At 39.9% G+C, this 15656-nt stretch overlaps 1 long non-coding RNA gene across 2 annotated transcripts; it reads left to right on the forward strand.

The window, feature by feature from the left end:
* The first annotated feature begins 12693 nt into the window (after window positions 1-12693).
* LOC133019506 (uncharacterized) lies at window positions 12694-15238 on the forward strand. 2 transcript variants are annotated; one of them, XR_009682881.1, is made up of 3 exons: window positions 12694-14031; window positions 14110-14170; window positions 14847-15238. It is a non-coding gene; the product is annotated as an uncharacterized LOC133019506 (long non-coding RNA). The 2 variants fall into 2 exon arrangements; XR_009682880.1 differs by having other exon boundaries at window positions 12699-14031; window positions 14850-15238.
* Window positions 15239-15656: the final 418 nt, after the last annotated feature.

Here is a 15656-nt window from a genome sequence, read left to right on the forward strand (position 1 = left end):
TCTCCTCATGTCTCTCCTTGTGTCCCTCTCCTCATGGCTCTCCTTGTCTCTCTCTCCTCATGTCTCTTATTTTGTGGAGGGATGGGTGAAGTGTGTGAGTCCAAAAAACACTTTAGGGGTCTCACAGTATGAATTTCGGGGCTTGCTTTGATGGCACCACAGGAGCAGTATGGAGGCATGTTGTGTTTTTTGTACCTCTGAAAAAGGGATTCCATTACCTTCAATTGTATTGGATTTGGCTGCAACACTGTTTACCCCTGAAAAGTGTTTTGTGAACTCAAACACTTCACCCACCCCTCCATCGGCATAGATAATGAGTGAATTTTCATATTTCTGTGAACTATCCCTTAAAGGAAGGATTTTTTTTCAAGCTTTGTGCCGTGGAGACACACAAGATGCATTTATTTTACAAATCTAGTCGTCAGCCAGTGTAACACAATTGGACTTCAATTAAACTGTGGTTAGTAAATTATCATGTAAAATTTTGTCTGCTCTGTAATGGTTGTGCTTCAGCTTAATGACGTGCCAGTTGAGAAAGAGAGAGGGAGGGAAAGAAACGATAATATGGGAGTCTTACAATAATCATTAGATTAATGTCCTCCACATCAACTGCAGGTCAATATGTGTGAAATTAAACTTGACGTTTCTTTAAGCAGCCATTAAACAGTCAATCCAATTAGCCGATTGGACAGGGAAATGTCTCATTCTTTAATTTGATCGATTCTAAATCAATCTAATTATAGATGTGTGAACAAATGTGTGGATTAGGCAATAACTGCAGCTGTGTTATCATCGCAGCAATAATGATTTGGCATTTCCGTCACTGTGGACTGTTATATATGAGCTTGTCTGTTGTGTGTGAGTGGACGTGTCTCTGTAAATAAACACACAGAGTCTCCAGGTGTAGACAGCAGACACAGATACAGAGATCTCCTTCTTGTGAAAAACCTGTCAAAGCAATCATCCCCTGCTCTTTATCAATCTGTACATACAGTAGGTTTTCCATCTCCTGTCTCTCATTTCACGTCTGCTTCCCTGTCATGTAGCAGAACACCCATCACTCCACAAGCTAGTTTGACGAATGTCACATCTAATTAGTATCACTGCTCAAATCAATGTCATAAATTAAAGCTCCTTACCTCATTACACAGTCATTTGTGAATTCATTACATCGTTGTAACACAGAAGGATTCAATGTGTATGGGGTAATTTACTGTCAGTGTGATATACATGGGGAGTGGAAGGAAAATATACAGTTATAGGTGTAATTCAGTGGTAATGACTAGTTCATCAGTTCCATCCATTAACTCTTGCTGTGGTGGTTGGATGCATATTGAGGTAATGATGGTATTGCATTTGATGATGAGACGGAATTGTCACTTTATCAGCATTTGTTTTATGAATCCACTTCCTGCGGATTCTTCAGAAGTCATCTGATTTACGAAAATTTGTAAGTAGCACAAAAAAGATTCAGAAAGTAACCTGATATCAAGTTGAGTTAGCAAGGTGTTTCAGTGTGAAGGCAACATTGAGATTCCTACACTGAAGTGAACTGATTCTCTTCTGTCTAAATGGATATGAATCTTAGTTTGACATCGGGGTAATTGTGGTCTGAATACTTGTCCCCATACAGTATATCTTGTAGCAAATATAAAAGTAAAACAACTCATTTCCATCCACTTACATGTAAGTGTTTCTAGAAGAGGGAAATGTCAGAGACTTTCATTTACACTTGCTGAGTGGGGTCAGAAGTCAAACAGTTTATATGCTAAGTCAACAGGTGCTGCCATCTGTCTCTTCATTAGCATTGACTTTTAGTTGTTTAAGTGGGGTCACACTGAGGAGCAGAATAAGAGCATGCTGTTCAAAGTAAAGCGACACATAATGGTCTGCCTTCTGTTGTGTGGGAGTTTAACAAAGGACAAATATTTCATTATTCTGTTATAGTTCATTCCAATCATTACATTTGGATACCAAGGAATTTTTACGTGGTAATTTCAAAGTATTCTCATGTTGCAGGTTTTTGTTTGTTCGAAATGGGGACCTCATTTCAACTGTAAATTAATGAATGAATGAATATGTAAACTATACATCCAACTATGCATCTCCTTCCGACCTTGTTTTGCTTGATAAACTGTTTCTTGACTTTGTGCATAAACAGTATGGTGAAGGAGCAAGTGCAGAGTCTTTGCTTGAGGAGTGTATTGGAGGCCAGTTGACACATAACCGTCTACTGACAGCATACGGTGTGTGTGGTCCTGCACAAAAACACACATCTGCACACACATCATGTAGTGATAGTGCAATGTTGGACCTACCTATTATCAATCCTCTAATACCCGGTAGTCGGACAACACACCAGATAGCTGTAACAGCCGCAACAAGATGAGGATTTACTGCTGATACAGCGGAGTGAGGGGAGGAGGGCAGATTGAGGAGTTTGCCCAGTGTAATGGCCTTCACCTCTCCACCTGGTCTGATTTTACGGAGTCATGCGAAGGTGAGAGAGAAGGCAAGAGAGCGAAAGGGAATGAGCAAGTGATATTTCCCATCCTGGCCAGACATGAGTGATGGGAGATGAAGATAGTGCTGATAGAGGGTAATGATTGTGATCTTTTTTTTCTCTCTGTCTCACCAAGCTTGTGTCTGGGTTAATGGGAGTCAGGTCAGGGGGTCCAGTGTGATGGCCGTCTGGTTATCTGCTCCGACTCTTAGTGGAAGGAATGCATTCTGATACTGCGGTCACCCACATACAGGGTGGATAGATTTTAGAAATGAGATTTGGGTCAAGTTTGGTCACATCGGTAGAACAATCGAGAGCAATCATTTGACGCCTGAACCATTTATTAGAATGAGTATATTCTACTTGACTTGGTGCTTTAATGTGGTATATTTTTACTGATCATTATTCTGAGGCAAAAATGTTCGTTTATTAATATCGACTGATCATATAGAATCATCATAGATTATACGGTGTGGGCATTGGGAAAATGTGCATTTTCACATCTGACTGCTATGACCTTAAGTAATCCTTCAAATTTTGGTGAGTGATCACACTGTGCACCGTACAACATTTACAACATTTGCTTATCAAGCTTTTTGTGAATGGATTTAAAAAGCAATTTTCTTATCCTCGTAGCCATCTGTAAATGTAACAGCATTTTGCTCCTTCCCAAAATCTTTGTTCAGTTGCACAGCTCACTGAGGTCACTAGTCTGCTGACTGAGTTCCTGTGGCATGTCGATCCATCTCTCACTCTCATCCCTCTCCCATAACAATTTCCTCTGACATTTAACATTCTTCCTGCTTCAGTCTTTTTGAGCTCATAATCTGTGACCAATGGCTTGACAGATCTTTTTCAGTTTCATCTCTGCAGTGAAGATGTTGGGGGATGTTAGGAACTCGTTTCCATTCGTCTAGAATACATTTCCTCCGTTGGAGAGGCTTCACTAACCAAAAATCTTTGCAGCAGAAATGATACCGTCACCATCTTGGTTTAGTGTGTTAGCATGCTAATGTAAGCTTACTAACACCGAAATGCTGAGTACAGCTGAGGTTGAGGAGAATGCCATTAGTTTTACAATTATTTTCCATAAACTAAACTTTTGGACTAACTCAAATTTTGACCTGATGATGGTGATTAGAGAAAGCAATATATCTTATGGGAACCATATATATCTTTACCAATTTTCATCGTAATCAATCCAATAGTTGTAGAGATATTTCAGGTCACCCTCACAGTGGCGCTAGAGTAGATATCAGGGAACCAACAATGACAGTATGTGTTCCCTCTTCTGTGACCGTCCCCTGGAAGAAAAAAATGTAGTAAAAATGTAACAGATAATTTGTCCTTTGGTTGTATGGACCATTATAAAGAAGGACTTTTCTATCACTAGAACCATACCTCTAGCATTACTAATAAGGTCTTGTTAAATTTATGAATGTTTTGAGAATTTGAATAACGTTGAATGAAAATGTAAGTGAACTGTCAGTTTTAGATCACAGGTATTTACATGTCAAAAGTTAGCCCATGAATTGTATTCTTTCTAAGAGCACGGCCAAATAACCACAGCTTATAATGATCTTTACTTCATGAGACGTATGGGTATGTGTCATGTGGTGTCAAATAACCCAAATGCATGATTTTCATCATGACCTCCAGACATAACTGGCTGAAACATTTGCAAAGTCTTACTCTATAATATATTATATTACCTACAGATCAGACCATGTGGGTAATGAATTTGAATAAATGAGAGATGTTGAGCCCTGAGCTCTTCAGAGAGAATAAATATGATGAGGGTAATGGATTAATTTACCTGTCATCCATTATGTCTATAGATTTAGTTAGAGAGCAGATAATATAATATGATACAACAGAAGAAACACATATATCACACTGAATTCATATATATTTCTCTGCAATTGTATTGTCAGGAAATAAAGCTGTCTTCATAAGCTGAGGGAGCATAGGTGTAAATGCATTTAGCTCCTGGTTGCACTGGTACCCAACCAGAAAATCAGATTTCATTCTCATAAGCTCAGACACATAAGCTCAGAGGTTGTGATACTTTTACATTTTCTCCATGCCAGAATGTTGAGCCTATCTCTCCTGTCTTATGCCATTATGAAAACAATTACTCTTCCCTCCATACCTCAACTGGGCCGACGGGCAGCAGTCACAGCCACCACATGGTGTCACTGAACACTGTACAGTATATCACAGACACACCAATGTTAACAGAACAATAGCGGCCAAACTGAAGTTGTGATGCTGATGGTTAGCTTTGTTTAACAACACAATATTTGACTGAATTTTGGTTGGAACATGTTAGAAGCTAATGTTAGCTAATTTGGGTTAGCCATGCTTCCCCGTTATTCAGCCGATAACATGCAATAGTATTAATTAAATATTAATTATCGTTAACATTGATGTTAGCCATCACACCCCGAATGCGCCTTCCCTTGAGGATTGTTTGCAGTATTAATTGAGGTCAAAACTCCACCAAAACTTTCCATGAAAGGACAACTCAGAAGAAGGCCACAAGTCCAAAAGTGTGTGAAAGTGTTGCAGGAGCTTCGGCCCCTTTAGACTTTTTATTGATTCTCCTTGTAACTTAGATAAGGTTGTGCCAGAAACCTCTTTGTAGTTTTAATTTTGCTGATTTTGCTCGCTAAATAGCATTTTACTCTGTGTTAACTAATGGTAGCTTGCCTGTTTCCGCTATTACGATGGCTGCACTGCTTTTATGAATTGTACTTGAGCACTTTGGTTTGGACTGTATTTGCAAAACAATAACATTTACATAGTGGGTATAGGCAGTGGTTCCCCAACTTTGCATGCCCCCCCTTTCCCTCGAGTGCAGACCAACTGGGACATTTAAGCCTCTTACTGTAATTTAACTACATGGAACGTCTTCAAAAGAAAGGAAACACTGAATGTTCTGGCCAAGTTCAGTCAGTATGCAAGGAAGGCCTCCACTTTAAATGTATCACATGTCGGACTTCCCAGAATTGACTTCAGAAATTGTAACGGCCTTATCAGAGGTCCTCAGACTAGGGATAGACGACACTGATGCTGAAAATACTAGCAGTACTGTTGACAGTGTAGCTGTAGAGATGGGGCATCCTAGTACAATCTAAAGGAATTGGAGATTAATCTATCGGTGGACTTCATTGCAAAATGACTGTGTGTCTCAGTGAGAGGAGTTAATATACTGATACAGGATTTCTGTCTCTCTGCCAGGTGGAGCTACAGCAATGCTACTGTCACACTATAATCAATATGCTGTTGTGTCCAACACATAAAAAATGAAATGCCCACAGCAGCAGCACAGCAGTCAAAGGGAGGATGAAATCCATCGGAATCCATGTCTTCTAGAGGAGAGTGACTTAACACACAAATCAACCTGGATTCATTCCAGACAGATGCTCTGTCAAGGGGCCTCGTCACTTCATGTGGTCAGGTCAGCACTATTGTTCAGATGAATTACTTTTTTGTTGAATATTATATCAAACATTATGATCCAAATAGGAATAGCAGTCTGTTACCACAGCATTTTTATCCATGAGGAAACTAGCAAAGTAGCTACATCATAGTGTTTCTCATGCAGCGGGTGGCTCCTCCAAGAAGGACAGATTTAATTAAACTGATGATGAGTTGACATTCTCTGTGGAAGGAAATATGCTAGCGGGTGGACACTGAATAAAATCCATGCTGCATACAGATGGTTGACAAATTAAAGGAAACACTAAAGCACTCGTGGACAGTGGCGGTTCGTCATACAGGGCGCTGGGGCGCCGCCCACCCTACAATTTTGAGATGGAAAAAAAAAAAAAAAAAAAATGACATGTCAAAAAACATTATATATCAAATAATTTAATAAGAAATGTACTGTTTTAAAGCGTTAAATGTGTGCCGGAGACCGTAAACCCCTGTCAAAACCACTTAATATATTATATTTGGTAATATATTTGCCATTCATTATCACTGAGAGAGAAGCCACTCCTCCCTGTGGGCGCCGGGCAAGTGGAAGTCTATGGAAGCCAACAAAAGGGGCAGGAACATTTGAGCAAGGACAGCTTCTCAATGGCGGATGACAGTTCGAGCCATGGGCGCACTTCACTTGCGCCTACAGCCAATGAAAGGGTTTCTTATACATCATGCTGACAGGACTGTCCAATCAGAGACCTTATCACTGATCTACAGGAGCTGCATAGTTAGCAGATACTTTTAATCTGCACGGAGGTGCAGCTCCGGTCCCGGAGCACTGAGTGAGACAGGTAGAGGACAGACAGTGGACAGATAGAAGCATTGTTGTTTACTGTGTCGTGTGTGTAGTTTTATCGATCAGTAATAATCAGCTGAAATTTTTAACCACATGTTAACGTGCATGGGGACGTGCTCCTCCGGGACCGTCCCCGGGGACGTCCCGGTCTCGGTCCCCGGGGACCGGAGCACCTCCCGGAGCACCGGAGCACCTCCCCGGGGAGGTCCGGGACCGGGCCGGGACCGTCCCCGGGGATGTCCCGGCGACCGGAGCACCTCCCGGAGCAGGGAGGTGCACCCGGGGAGCACCTCCCCGGGGAGGTGCTCCCCGGGTGCACCTCCCTCCGGTGCTCTGGAGACCGGGACGTCCCCGGGGACCGGAGCACCTCCCGGGGGACCGGGGGACCGGAGCACCTCCCGGAGCACCGGAGCACCTCCCGGAGCACCGGAGCACCTCCCCGGGGACCGGGACGTCCCCGGGGACGGACCGGGACCGGACCGGGTCCCGGACCGGACCGGACCGGAGGTCCCCGGAGCGGACCGGAGGTCCCCAGAGCACCCCGGAGTTTTTTTTTTCTCATTGCGGTGGGCTATTTTAACCGCGCCGCCCAAGTGCGCCCCCCCCAAAAAAATGTCACCAGCCGCCACTGCTCCTGGAGGTTTGACAGCCAGGTTTTTCATTCTGTGTTCACATGTTAGCATGGGAGAAAATATCATTGAAAGGCTGTTATCACCTGATAGCTACCTGTAACGATTTTAAACAGCCAAACCAAGAGGATCTTGGGAGGTTAAGTGTAGGGGATGTAAGGGTTCTGCACAAGAATCAAAAATGAGATAACAAAGACTATGTGCTCAATAGTGGGAGTCACAGTCATGCTCTGAATTAACCGTTATCTTGAACACCTCTCTGTCGAATTCAATCAATGAACATGTGTCTGACCTGAGAGCCACTGGAGGAGGCTCTGGACTGACAACACGCCTCCCTCTGCCAGTTGTTCACACAGCTGCCAGGTAACTGTGACCTACAGGACTCCTTTTCTTTGAGGCAAATACAAAGAACAAATTACCAACATGTCTGCTGGCGCAATACCTTTCCAAAGTTTCCAAAGAGTGATTAAGAAAGAATCAATAGTTTTTACAATGTATATCATCAAACATTTTTACAGAAAACACATCTGCATATGAAGCTTAAAGCCAATTCAACTCTAATGCAGAGACAAAATGTCCATATTTCAAGGGTTTTCCTGCACATTGTCCTGAGAATTGCCAGGCGACTACCTCTGTCCAATTTCATTCTGCCTCTCTACAAAATTCTAGGACGGTGATCACGTTTGCCCTGGGGCCAAATTTATTACTATGAGCAGCTGATTACTAAAGCTGAATTGCGTAGCTTCTATATTAAAGTCCAAGAACTTTAGGGAAATGTTCAGCGATTTTTAAGATAAGGGCGATTTTGCATATGCTCGAGCACACACACACACTCACCTCTCTCTCTCTCTCTCTCTCTCTCTCTCTCTCTCTCTCTTTCTCTGTCTCACACACATTTGTTTGAAATAACTGACACAATATCAACACTGATCACCACAATGATTAAAACTTATATTAAGTGGGTAAAAAATTTCCTTAAAGCTGGCCGCATTCATTCATTAATTCGGCTCGTCTCACACACACACACACACACACACACACACACACACACACACAGTTTCAACGTACACATTTTTAAACTTGGACTGGGTAAAAACAACATGTGTAACAATGTGTAAACTTGGCAATGAATGCAGAGGAAATGTTGGTGTGATATGCTCAGTTTGGCTTGATTCAGTTGGCAGTGCGCAGTGCGAATGATAGAGACACAGAGTGAAGCAACAGTAAAGATTGTAAAACAGTAAAATTTGGAGGTCAAAACATGTATGAAAACACCCAAAATGAACATGAAACTATAACCAAATTATTAGGGCAAGTTAACTCGTTTTAATCGAGTTGACTCATCACTTATGTAACTCAGACAATTATTTTATCTCGCATTAACTCAGGTTTGATTATTTATTGTTTTATTGTGAAAGTCAGGCTTTTATTTTGTGAAAGTCTGTTGCTGACTGCTGCGGAACCGGAATAATTGGCGGATAAACAACCATGGATAAGGGTACGGAGCTTTTACATGGCCATTTTCATTTTAAAGTTCTTCCAGACAGCGGAGTCGACAGAACCAAAATTATTTGTAACCACTGCCAAGGTGAATTTTCTTATCACCGGAGTACTTCCAGTCTAAAATATCACCTAAATGCAAAACACACAGTTGATATCAGCAAATCACTCAACAAAACAGCGAGCGGAGCGAGGCTTCGGCAGACTATGTTAGACGCAGGGAGGAGTATACATTTTTGATAACGAAGACGATAACATTAATGCCCTGGCAGTGGCATTGAGCTTTAATTTTGTATTTGCTTTGATAACATTGTTAAGTTGAGATTTACACTGAATATTTTATTTAACTGCTACTGTATTAAATGCTGATGTTAAAAGTGTTTGCACAACAAATGTTATGGCACTTTCGTTCATATGGCAGAACATTGAAAATAAAATTGCGCTATACACTACTTTTTAATTCATTATTGGCTTTTGCGTACACAAATGCGATTAATCGTGATTAATCAGGGAAATCATGCGATTAATCGCGATTAAAACTTTTAATCGTTGCCCAGCCCTACAAATTATTTAACCTTCATTTGTATTGGAACGATTCTGTCCCAAGCTTTTTGATCAACGTAGATGGTTGATATATCTGTGATGTGTTCATCCACCTAAAATAGGGACACAGCTGAATCCTTTGGTTTGGATGTTGTTCAATCCTTTGAACAACATCCAAACCTAGCTTTGTCTAGTTGTGCAAAAGCCCTTAAGGATGCCTCTGCAAGTACAGAGTCCTGCTTTGTTACGGTCACCTACTTGGTGACTGTGTAGTTCTCTGTCCTTGAACTTAATTTACAATGTATTTAGCATAATGAATTCATCAACATTCTGTAATTACTGTGGTGCTGTAGGTGTACGATAATGACAGCAACACTCATCAAACTGCACTTATGTTGTCTGTTGCGGGCAAACTTGTAAAGATGGCAATCCAATCTTTTTTTATTGAACATTTAAATACCATTAAATGCTCAGAGGAGTACCGTAATCCTTCTATTTTTGTTGCATAATTAGTTAAGCTTGAGTAAGTAAGACATGAATCAAAATGAGATCTCTTAATCACAAAATTGTTTAAGCAATACTGTGATCTTTATGTTAGCTAATTACTAAAGGTATATGCAAAGGATCCCCACAGACAATTAAACTATTTAAGTTTGTAATTAATGTTCTTCACAACCTTTTGAAATAACTGCCATGAAAGTAGATTTGAGTAGTTTTTAATTGACACAAGATATCGTACCAAAAAACTTTGTTGTGGCTTTTTCTAGTCTTAAAATCAAACATTTTACCATGATTTCTTGACATACGTGAGTAAAGTAATTGAAACCTAATTAATGTCTTATTTTGAAAACCTGGAACTTCACCAAAAGTACTGCAATTCTGTTTCAAGCAAGAAAAGCATTGTAATAAGACTTCAATGATGATTTAACAGTTATGTGAATGCATCAAAAAGTATGGTTTCAATTATATGACATTGCCTTCTAGCTATTACCCATGCAGGACTTGCCCCCCACCAAGAAGATACAAGCTTAAAAGAAGCATTGTACTATCTTTAATTTATTATTGACTTATGGTTATGATAAGATGTAACCTTTAACAAAACCCACATCCTCTGTTTGTGACAGCAGATTTGTGGGGTTGTGAGTTCACATCGTATCGCTCTGCACCATCCAAACAATTTGATACCCTGGAGAAACCAGAACTGTCATTGTCATGTGTCACTATGATTGACAGTTTATTTCCAGAGAAGTAATATACATATCTTCATTCACCACATTCTCTGATCAATGTTAATGGTAATGGGAGCTGAAGGTAAAGTCGAAGGTCTATGAACGTGCAATATAATTAGCATTTACAGTCATGTTGACCATTTAATACTGATCATATGATCAAGATATTGGTCTTGGTGATCGGTCAGAAAGGGTCACTATTTCAATTTTTTCATGTGTTTACCGTAGTACAATATCATTACCAATATTAGTGTATGTCCTGTCAAAATGTTTGCTAAAACAGTATCTCATGCAATGTGTTCACTATTACACATTTTCCATTTTCCATGAAATTACCTAATTGTTATTTTACAAGGTGATTAGTTGTTGATGTTTGATTCATAAAATACATATTGCTTTGTAAATGAATCCGCATCCAGACCAAAGTAAATGTAAGATGGGTCAGTGATCACTGGCTATTGATAACTTATGTTTTGAAAAATATCTTGCATCATTGTATCGTTCAAAATCTGTATATTTAGTAACTTAGTAATACTTAGGCAAAGCACAGTAAGCTAGTTGAGTTAGACAGTTATGAGCTTGCTAGTTATCTTGACTCAAATCAGATTTGGCTGCTTAATGTTAATATCCAATTTGTTCCTTTTGTTCATTACGCAGTTCATTACTGACCTGCCAGAAAGAGTTTTGCAAGAGGTTCAGTGTGAGAGTGACATTTATAGAGAAAGCCAATATTTGCTTACTATGCTCATGATATTTTGAAAATGTTAAACAACACTAGATACCTGCTAGATATCAAACAAAGCGTTATTTTTTATTGAGTTCCCAGGGGGAACCTCAGATTCCCCCTGGGTTTGGGGGCAAACTTTCTTACACCCAACAGTTTCATCAAGCAGACAGGACTGCTTGACGTAGTGGAATGATTTGACCCTGAAGAGGAGCATGAATGTGAGGAGGGATTACTCTGCAGGTATGTCTGCAGAGTCCACACTAACTGAAAGAAACAAAACAAGAACTTGAACAAAATGGGACGACCATATATGGTCAATGCCAGCATTCATTCAGACATTAATTCACAATTTAAAACTCTGTGTTTATATCCATATCCACATAGGTCTCCAGTTTAGATTTTTTCACAGGACTTACAAAATGTATTGTCTAAATGTTGTTCGTTTCTCTCCCTTGCTCATTGACTTCTTCCTAATTATCATCACTGGGTAAAAAACACATTAAATGTTGATTGTTCGTCTAATAATGGCAACATAAAGCTTTTGTGTATGACGCAGCATTGTAGACCGGAAGACATCATCCCCTAGGAGCGTTAGCAGGGATCTTTCTATTGACAACCAAGGGATCAGAGCACTCCAGCTGGGCTAAGCAGCCCACCAGCTCCCCTGTGACCGGAGCCATAATAGCGCTGTCAGTTGACTCTCTCTCCTGGTTGGATCGTCTGGTCCCATCAGGTTTGTTCCAATGGGAGAGGATGGTAGGGAGAGAGTCTGAGAGCAAGGGAATTTAGTAGTTTCTGAGTCACTGCAGACCAGACCTCCTCTCATCTTGGGGTCTGGAGAAATGTTTCTGATTAGTGGGGAATATAGCTGGCTCTCTCTGGGTTGCAGTATGTGTTTCTTATGCAGGGGGGGCTGGAATATGGCAAGCCGATTGAGCATTTATTCAAAATCCTTGATATCAAATTTCAGTCCCCTCCACTAGTTCGGTCTTTGTCTGCACTAGTTGGACGTTTGGTCGCACTAGTTCAGCATCTTACTGAACAAGTTGAAAAAAAAATCTAACTAGTCACTCTTTTTCAGCAACTAGTGGCACTTTTGGTCAACTAGTTACAACAGAAACCTTACTAGTAACACTGTGCGCTGCACTAGTAGAGCCAAAGTCTCCACTAGGGGGCTTTTTGCTGTACTAGTGGCCCTCTGGACCGAACTAGTAAGGCTGAAAGTGTTACTAGCTAACAAGTGAGCTGCAAAAGCTCTGACATGTAAGCTAGTCAAACATGGATTCAGCTCACTTGTTAACTAGTGGCCTCCAATTTGCTGCAGTAGTTAACTAGTGGGAGCCCAAATGCACACTTGCAAACTAGTGCAGCCAAAATCTTCACTAGTTAACAAGTTAACACCTTTTTTGCACCTTGCTAGCTAACTAGTGAGGTGCAAAATGTTTACTAGTAAGCTAGTGGGCTTGAAATGTGCAGTAGTTTGCTAGTTGCAGTGTTTTTTGACTGTACGAGCTAACTAGTGAGGCTGTAAGGGCTTACTAGTATGCAAGTGGCAGCCAAAATGCCTACTAGCTCACTTGTTACACTCCTGGACACACATGCAAATGAGGGGATTAAAATCGAAGCTTCCTATTGGCTCTCCAGCAAGAGCTCCACCCAGCAGAAATTTAACCCTATAAAGCCTGATGAGGTTTCACTGCTGTGAACGGCCAGCTCCTTGGTTACTATCCAAACAGAATAAAGCACGTACATGTGTGTGTGCGTCAGATTCATTATTTTTTTTGAACAACAATGAAACAAAGGTGAAAATGTTTTAGCACTTATTCTTATTTTGAACAGATTCCTAATAGATGTACAGAAAAGTCAAATCTCAGCTCTAGATGAACATTATTAACAGCTTAATCAAAATATCCAATAAATCGTGGTACTTTACAGAAAACACTTCAAGTCATAATCTATATTCAATCTAATAAGTGACAGGGATTTCAGTCCGTGAATCCAATAGTTTTCCCTCCTGCCTCTTTGAAAATCCCACATCAGTAAAGTCCATTTCAATTATATTCTGCTGGCATTACAGGCGCCTGTACTGCCTGCAGAATATAATTGAAACGGATACAAAAAAATTATCTGAAGGTGCAGAAATTATCCAAATACAGGAATATTCCATTGTAGGCCCACTGAAGGTATAATGCTATTATATTATGAACAACTAATCTGATTTTATTTGGAGGTCAGTGTATGTTGATCTGCTGCAGTATTTGCTATCGCCAGTAGATGGCAGAGTAGATTTTCTTTACTACTTTTCAATTGAAAACTTGTATTATACAAATGAATAAGGAAATGACTAAACTAGTGATAATAAAATACTGTGTTCATAGGAATTACACATCTGTTAACATCCAGAACGCTATTTCATATATCTTAGGATGTCAACCATTAACTGTATCATAAAACATGAGCACACATGAGCACTGCTTCCATTTTTAACCTAAGGAGTAGTATAACCCCCCACCAAAAGGGGGCGCACTATGCGTTTTAGCAAATGGAACCCCCCACGAACAAGAAGCCCTTTTCTCCTAGGATTTCTTCATGATACCTGAAGGTCCCGGATTTCGGTATGAGATAACATTAAACACTCGAAATATTAACATAGTCTACCTGTTATTATACTAATAAGGTTATTTTTCAACTAGACGTCCAACTTGAGAGTGTCAACGGAAGTGATTCCATAGTTATCTGCTACTGAAAACTCAGGTGAGTGAGGACACAAGTAGTCACTGCTAGTCACGATTAGCATCATGCTAGCGAACTATTAGCATCATGCTAGCGAACGTGGGCAAGAACTAATACTGCTGTTAAGATGCTATTTGAAAGATTACCTCTTTAAAACCAATCGGAGTAATAATATAGTGATTATTAATGTTACAACGAACTTTAGGCAGCCTGTTAAAATAGTATGCCACTAAGTGTTTAAGGTTCAGCCACGCAGCTTATGTTAAATAGCAAATAGATATGGTTTAATATGCAAGTGCACTGCAGGTGCATATAATTTGAAAAGCCAATTCATATGTGAATGAAGTTCAAGTTATACTGTGAACTATTGTCATGTTTAGTTTCAAGTATAGTGACATGATATTGTAATGATGTTATCATATAACATATTAATGAAAAAGGATAAGCCCTTTGTTTAGTGATGTGCAATACTTTATTGTTTTGATTTGTATATTATTATTCAGTGAAGCACAAGTTGTAATGTTATACTAGTGGTAACTGTGATGTTGTTTTATCATCTCAAGGTAATCTGAGTGCACCCAGGTAATGGTTACACATAAAGACAAGAAGTGAATGAGATCTCATGTTAGAAGTAGAATAAGAGAACAGACACTGATTATTCTGCACTGTGTGCTGATTGTTTTTTTATTTACACTAGAAGAACCTGAATCTGAATGATGAGATGGCGCACTTACCCCAGATCGTGGATACGGTGTGGCCAACCGTGTAATCCAGATCGAACCTGATTCGTGTATCGAGAAGACATCATACCCCAGTCCTGCCCGTCGCGTAGACGGGTAGTACTGAGTATAGAGACCTAAAGACCCGGACCAGAACGGAACCATTGAATCCTCAAGCACACACACTATTCAAGGACTGTACGGACGATATCCAGGGAACTGTACATATACACACTGACAGGACTGAATTATTGACAAGATTTATATAATATTTACTGTTTCTATTTTGTGCTGTTTAATACTGTTTTATACTTTATATTGTGATTGTTCGGTGACTGTTTGTGAAACAATAAACTGGTCATTTGTTAAACTTGTTCTTTGAAATAAGCCTACCTCTCCTTCGAACCTAGGAAGATATTTAGTACTTTTTCTAACACTAGCCCAGACAAGTGCTACACATGGAATGCAAGCTCTGTCAGAATTTGAAAATGACAAATGAAAGGTTATTAATCAGCTGTCACGCTTCCTAAACAAGCTTTCTTATCTCTTACACATTTTATTGTTCTTATGTGTTTCTACGTTTCATTTCTATCTTTTGCCTGTGTTATTTGTGTTAGTATACCTGCTCTTGCTACTTGCTGCCTCTTTCGTTAATTATAAATTGTATTGCTTCGTTTTATCTTGCACTATTTGCTTTGTTTTAATAAGTTTTTTTATTTTTAGTTGTTTCTTCACTTTATTGTAAAACACTTTGAGCTATTAATGAACCCTAATGAATCAACATTTAA

Source organism: Limanda limanda, chromosome 14 (genome assembly GCF_963576545.1).
Source record: "Limanda limanda chromosome 14, fLimLim1.1, whole genome shotgun sequence".
NCBI lineage: Eukaryota > Metazoa > Chordata > Actinopteri > Pleuronectiformes > Pleuronectidae > Limanda > Limanda limanda.